The following is a 6,184-nucleotide window of genomic DNA, read 5'->3' as shown; positions in this document are numbered from 1 at the left end:
AGAATATTATAACTGACATTTTGAAACTTTACTAAGGCAATTATTCCTAACATCATTTTTATTTGTAATTTACCTATGAAATTATATATGTACATGTATAAATCACTTGGACACGGAAGATTTTGACTGTTAGCTACAAACACAATGTATTATGAGGTATTGGATAAGAGTAAGTGCCCTTTATGAAGTACTAACAGCCTTTAGCCTACCCATATGTCACAGATGACAGGACACTTATGTCATCCTCGTACTTTTAGATGCTGCCTCATTCAACCAGTAACAGTGACTGACGGAACCTATTTGGATAAGTTGTCCAAGTGTAGTTTTTGTTGTTCTCCAAAGACAGACTTCTGTCTCTTTGATAAGTTGTTGTGTGTAGTTTTTGGTTGTTCACAAATGACAGACTTGAATTTCTTTGAAATTTTGTAATTTTTATGTTGTTCACCAATGACAGGACAACCGTTGATGAGATGTCATTGTGTGTGTAATTCATGTTTATCACAAGTGACAAGACTTTATTTTCCTTCAGTATTTTATTTTGTGTAGTTTTAATGTTTTTCACCAACAAAAGACTGAACCTCCTTCAATACGATGCCATTGTATCTCATTTAAACAAGAGGCCCTAAGGCACCACTCACCTGGCTGTTTTGGAAGTGAGGTTGAAATCTGTCCAGTAGTTTTGGATGATAGCCCCAAGGAATGCTGGCCACTTCATTTGTTTAACATTTAATTCTTATGGGCTAAGGATGCTACCACAACAGTTTGGCTTAAATCTGCCCATTAATTTAGGACAAGATGTTGTTTGAATCATTCACCCCTGAAATTTCATAATGAACTTTTCCAACCATTGAATTGGAAGAGTTCAAATGTGTCTTCAGGGGTGAATGAGTTAAAGAAAATTAGCTGAATTGATCCCTTTTGACCTTGTCTCTCTTCCCCCAAAATAGTCATCCTCTTTATTTTTGTCACTTTTGATCCCATGTGCTAAACATGCTACCACCACAATTTGGTTGAAATTTGGTCAGTAGTTTAGGAAAGGATGTCTAAATTCAAAAGTTGATGAAAGACAGAGGACAGACAAAGCACCATCATAAAAGCTCACCATCAATGACAAACTGAACCGTCTTTGATAAGTTACTATGTGTACTGATTCCGTTGTTAACCAAGGAGCCTTAACCATTTTTGATTGGTTGTCATAGTGTTTTATAATTCTCTTTTATCAAAAGCCACAGTCCCACAAATGTTGGTATTTAGTAAATTAGCTGTTGCCATACAACATCACGATGAAATGGAAAAAAAGTCATAAAACAGTTGGAGATTTAATTGAAATGTATACACATTTATTGAGGAAGCAGCTCTTATACAGCCACATTTATTCTGTAATGTACCCTCATACTAATACACATTAAGTAACAATTAACATGTGTGTAATCAAATTATTCCAGTGTATGATAAAGTTTTGGGCTTTGTAAGATTTGTAAGACCAGGATAGTGTCTGTGGTATCTTAAGACTGTGTGGCTATCAGATGCCAGTCCAACTTCACAATGTTCATCCACAGACCAGCTTTAACATCCACAAATATACCTCGGTACAGATGCGCCACCATTCCTTCCAGCAAACCTGAGTGTCAGAGATACAAATTATTCCAGGGAGATATGTGTGATAAAATCTAGATAATCCTCTCCCTCTTTTTGAAAGAAGTACTGGTAGAACAAAAGGCCTAATACAAGGGGAGTAATTTGAGATTCCACAAGATGCTGGATCTTGTCCAAAATTCTTTATGATATCCATCAGTTAAACACCCCCATCCAAACTGATCAACTCTCCCTGGGTAACAGTCTCTAGTCCTGCACTGCGGGCTGCTCAAATGACAAACATTGTCAACATTCTTACAACTTTCTATAAAACATTGGAACCTAAACAATAAGTCTCCACATGCATTACACACATGTGCAGCTTATTTCTGGTTTAAGTTACTTTGTTGAACATCATTTTCCTTGCTTATTTTCTCACTTAATCTCCTAATGTGTATATGATAGCTTGTGCTATCCAGGCGTTTTGATGAATCAGATTGGATTTACACATCAGGGTCAGGTCAAGGTTTTATTTGTCCAGATTGGTCAGAGCCTTCTGCTTTGTTGTGTCGGAAGTCAAACAGTTTTTGACCTGGCAAGTTTGAAATGGACATAGGTCACTTCGATGGAGGCCAAATTCATGTCACATCGGAAGACATTGCTGCGGTCAACTGGTCACTCACTGTTTGTCCAAAGTTTTCATGTCATCATCTGCAAGAATAGGTGAAAGGTTCACAACACTAACCAGAGATACCTGCCAGTACCAATGAGGTACCCATACCAGTTAAATTACCTACTTAGTAAACCCTTATATACATAGGTAACTAAGACAACAGTGTCATATAAACTTAAAACTATCTCAAAATACAGCTTTGGTAAATTCTTACACTACCCCAACTAATAAAAATGTCAAATAAAATAATTACTAAACTAGAAAATGCCTATAAGACATGAATGTCCCTACTCCCATTAACATGAAGCACTATTTGACAAATTTCTATATATAGTAATGGTAACCTTGGCATTGACCTAGAAACCCTGAAATACAAACTGCAAAGTTTTATCAAAATCTGTAAAGAAATGAAGTTGCTAGATTAATGTCAATGAAAAGGTTGACAAACTTCCATAATTAGTAACGATGACCTTGGTCTGTCTAAGCTTGCCCTTAATTTATTTTTTCTACAATGAATGTTTTCATAAAAAAATATATAAAACAAAAGCCATTTGTAACTTAAACACTGTCTTATATTTCAAAAGATGATTAATGTCTATCAAAATTTATGGTTTCAGCATAAAATGTTCGGAGATTGTGGTAAGTGTCATGATCCTCTGACCTGTTCCACATCTGTAAATGATAGAAAACAATATAAAACTGTGGTGAAAACATGACGCAGATGCTTTAACTTTAACTTTTAAAGCCCTGTTGTGTTTGTCAGCTGAAGGTGACCGCCTGAGTCAGACCTCAGACTGGTGTGTCAAAGATTACTAACGACTTTAAATACACAAGGCGGGATTCCAAATTTTCAACATTTTGGATTTTTTTTTGTGGGTGGCCTGGAGAAAGGTGAAATCAGAGATTGACCAAGTCACTTTCACTTTCTGTGAGTATAATTGAATTATATTGGAATCGCTCCCCCCTTTCCCCCCTCCCCCCCNCCTGCCATCAATCAAAGAACATGTTCCAAAGTACTGTCTGTATATGAATTATTAACATCTACAATAATCAAGGGTGCTCATCTGGTCATTTCCTATTTCGACCAAAGCCAACATGTTGGTATGAAAAACGCCACCTCAAACCAATAATTCTTCTCTAAAATATCAAAACAGAAGGTGTCTAAACTGAATATGTTATGATGAAGATTTGATTAAAAAAGTGATTGTGTGTATAACATGGTAGAGTAAAGGCCGACACCACAGCGACGCAGTGTAAGTACAGATAACACATGGACGAATATAGCCAGACTCCAGCAATCAGACGCTGACCAATCGGGACCCATCTCTGCCACAGTAGATGACACACTTATCTCTGGCCACCTCGCTGATTATAGAGGATTTGCCAAATAAATGTAATATTAGCAAAGAAATGCTTCACAAAAAAAATCCATTTCAGTGAAATTGTCAAATGATGAAGACGGTTTTATTTTGTGAAAGCAAACGGATTACAAAATAAAACATACATTTATATTGATGTACGTTTCTATGAATGTTCAATGAAGTAATAGTCTAGAAAGTTATCTTTATCTTAAAAATTCATATCTAAGGAAAGAGAAAAATGCATTGAATATTTATCTTTTACCTAACACAAATGGTCACAAGATTTCTGTAGCTTCAGTTTCACCGCAATGGCCATGCATAATACGTCTCCAAGATCCAGCCATTGTGTAACCAGCCCTGTCTACGACTAAAGCATTTTGGCATGTTCCAGTAACCTTTAATCTCTGGGATTCAAATAGCCATCAAAAAGTGAGAAACACAATGTCTGTAAATGCAACAATCATAACAATTCAGAAGCAATACGTCACCAAATGTGAGCTGATCGCGGGCAATACAACGTATAATTTCTGATGACATGACGTCTGCCCTGGAGGAAGTCCAGTGTCACACCCAGACATAGGGCTGACACTACAGCACTTTAATTCAAAAATAAATCTTATTGGCTAAAAATATCTAGTAAAGTCTCGTTTGCCGATGACAGAATCTATTCCGCAGTAAAGATGGTCTATTCAATATCACTAATGAGGTGGTGTTTCAAAATATTTCAAACATCAGAAAGGTCACGAGATCAGCCTGGAGCTCTGAGTAAGTGGGCCATGTCAAGTGAAGGACACAGACTTTGATACCACCGTACTGCAAACAATATGGCTAAATCCTCATCTAATAGCACCAATTTACCAGGACAAAGATACCTCAGTCCAGACTACAAATGGTGTCAAACAGAACTAAGAGTCCATAATCAAGACTACTACTGGTGTTACCTGGTAGTAAAATGAGACAAACGGTCCACAGCTCAGATTAGTCCAAGGTCAAAGTCTAGTTCTGGTCCAAATCTTCAAAAGGCAATTCTATTACTGGTCCTCATCAAACATGACAGAGAGTCCATAGTTAAAGTCTAGTTCTGGTCCAAATCTTCAAAAGGCAAATCTATTACTGGTCCTCATCAAACAAGACAGGGAGTCCACGGTCAAAGTCTAGTTCTGGTCCAAATCTTCAAAAGGCAAATCTATTACTGGTCCTCATCAAACATGACAGAGAGTCCATAGTCAAAGTCTAGTTCTGGTCCAAATCAAAAAGATATGTGTTACAACACAAGTCTATTACTGGTCACAATCAAACAAGATAGAAAGTCCACAGTCCAGACTGCTTATGATGTTGTCAAACAAATAAGATAGACTCAGTCGATAGAAACAAGACAGACACAGTCCAGAATATTACCAGTGTCAATCAAACAAGACGGCCACAGTCCGGAATACTACCAGTGTCAGACTAACAACAGACACAGTCCAGAATATTACCAGTGTCAATCAAACAAGGCAGACACAGTCCAGAATACTACCAGTGTCAATCAAACAAGACAGACACAGTCCAGAATACTACCAGTGTCAGACAAACAAGACAGCACAGTCCAGAATACTACCAGTGTCAGACAAACAAGACAGACACAGTCAGGGATACTACCAGTGTCAATGAAACAAGACAGACACAGTCCAGAATACTACCAGTGTCAATCAAACAAGGCAGCACAGTCCAGAATATTACCAGTGTCAATATGGGATGATTGTTCAGGGTAAGGGGGGTTATCAGACACATGAACATCCACACCGTCCTTACTCTCGTCCTGTGCACACATGTGCCCCTCCCCCACATTCAAACAAGACAGACACAGTCCAGAATACTACCAGTGTCAATCAAACAAGACAGACACAGTCCAGAATACAACCAGTGTCAATCAAACAAGGCAGACAAAATCCAGAATACTACCAGTGTCAGACAAACAAGACAGACACAGTCTAGAATACAACCAGTGTCCATCTAAGAAAATCATCGCTGTAAAACAGCTGCTTATAAACTAGTTTCTCTCAAAATATCTGTCAAGTCCTTTCAATTGTCTAAAGGTCAAGATGGTCAGCTTGTCAGTTGTCATGACTCATCTGACCATCACACATACAACAGGCACTGACTTCATATGAAGCTGTCTTAAAATTCCAAAACCCCAATCCTGAGCAATCCTTCCTTTAAAGGCCTGGACAGAAACCTTTGATTTCACTGAACCGTTGCAGATAGCATCAGTTGAGTTAAAGCCATGTGATATACACCCCTTACAAGGTAGAACAGCTTGTAGTTTTACAAGGCATCTGACAGCAGTGTACATCAGGTAAACATATAAAGGACAGTTATTTAAGACTCCATACTGATGTGTTGATGTAAATGAGTCATCAAGGTGCACTGTTCGTGGAGGTGACAGGTAAAACCTGTGTGCATCCCCCGTAACACTTGTTGTGTGAGATAACAGCGTATTGTTGCAACATAAAAGGATCGTACGGATCAGAGGAGGCAGCTAAGAATGGGGACAAAAGCTTTTGCCACCTCAGGAATGAAACTACGGGGACAT

General features: G+C 38.1%; 1 long non-coding RNA gene across 1 annotated transcript in view; it reads right to left on the bottom strand.

Annotated features, from left to right (window-relative positions):
- Nucleotides 1–1,206: 1,206 nt before the first annotated feature.
- The window catches only part of LOC110455551, a 26,277-nt gene continuing 21,299 nt past the window's right edge, over nucleotides 1,207–6,184 (bottom strand). The window contains exon 3 of the long non-coding RNA XR_002463458.1: nucleotides 1,207–2,286. This is a non-coding gene — a long non-coding RNA (uncharacterized LOC110455551). The remainder of the gene's footprint in view (nucleotides 2,287–6,184) is intronic.

This window comes from Mizuhopecten yessoensis, unplaced genomic scaffold (genome assembly GCF_002113885.1).
Source record: "Mizuhopecten yessoensis strain PY_sf001 unplaced genomic scaffold, ASM211388v2 scaffold8275, whole genome shotgun sequence".
In the NCBI taxonomy this organism is placed as follows: Eukaryota; Metazoa; Mollusca; class Bivalvia; order Pectinida; family Pectinidae; genus Mizuhopecten; species Mizuhopecten yessoensis.
The sequence above is the reverse complement of the archived record's forward strand: the minus strand, read 5'-3'. Positions and strand labels throughout refer to the sequence as shown.